We start from the raw sequence: 929 nt of genomic DNA on the forward strand, positions 1-929 counted from the left end.
TGAAAGGAACCATCCCGGCATTTGTGTGGAGAGATTTAGGAAAATCACGGAAAACCTCAGATGGAAACCCAGTTCTAAGCAAAGAAGGGAAAGCAGAAAGGTGGAAGGAGTATATAGAGGGTCTATACAAGGGCGATGTACTTGAGGACAATATTATGGAAATGGAAGAGGATGTAGATGAAGATGAAATGGGAGATATGATACTGCGTGAAGAGCACTGAAAGACCTGAGTCGAAACAAAGCCCACGGAGTAGACAATATTCCATTGGAACTACTGACGGCCGTGGGAGAGCCAGTCCTGACAAAACTCTACCATCTGGTGAGGAAGATGTATGAGACAGGCGAAATACCCTCAGACTTCAAGAAGAATATAATAATTCCAATCCCAAAGAAAGCAGGTGTTGACAGATGTGAAAATTACCGAACTATCAGCTTAATAAGTCACAGCTGCAAAATACTAACACGAATTCTTTACAGACGAATGGAAAAACTAGTAGAAGCCAACCTCGGGGAAGATCAGTTTGGATTCCGTAGAAACACTGGAACACGTGAGGCAATACTGACCTTACGACTTATCTTAGAAGAAAGATTAAGGAAAGGCAAACCTACGTTTCTAGCATTTGTAGACTTAGAGAAAGCTTTTGACAATGTTGGCTGGAATACTCTCTTTCAAATTCTGAAGGTGGCAGGGGTAAAATACAGGGAGCGAAAGGCTATTTACAATTTGTACAGAAACCAGATGGCAGTTATAAGAGTCGAGGGACATGAAAGGGAAGCAGTGGTTGAGAAGGGAGTGAGACAGGGTTGTAGCCTCTCCCCGATGTTATACAATCTGTATATTGAGCAAGCAATGAAGGAAACAAAAGAAACATTCGGAGTAGGTATTAAAATCCATGGAGAAGAAATAAAAACTTTGAGGTTCGCCGATG

The sequence above is a fragment of the Schistocerca piceifrons genome, chromosome 2, assembly GCF_021461385.2.
Source record: "Schistocerca piceifrons isolate TAMUIC-IGC-003096 chromosome 2, iqSchPice1.1, whole genome shotgun sequence".
Taxonomy (NCBI): Eukaryota; Metazoa; Arthropoda; class Insecta; order Orthoptera; family Acrididae; genus Schistocerca; species Schistocerca piceifrons.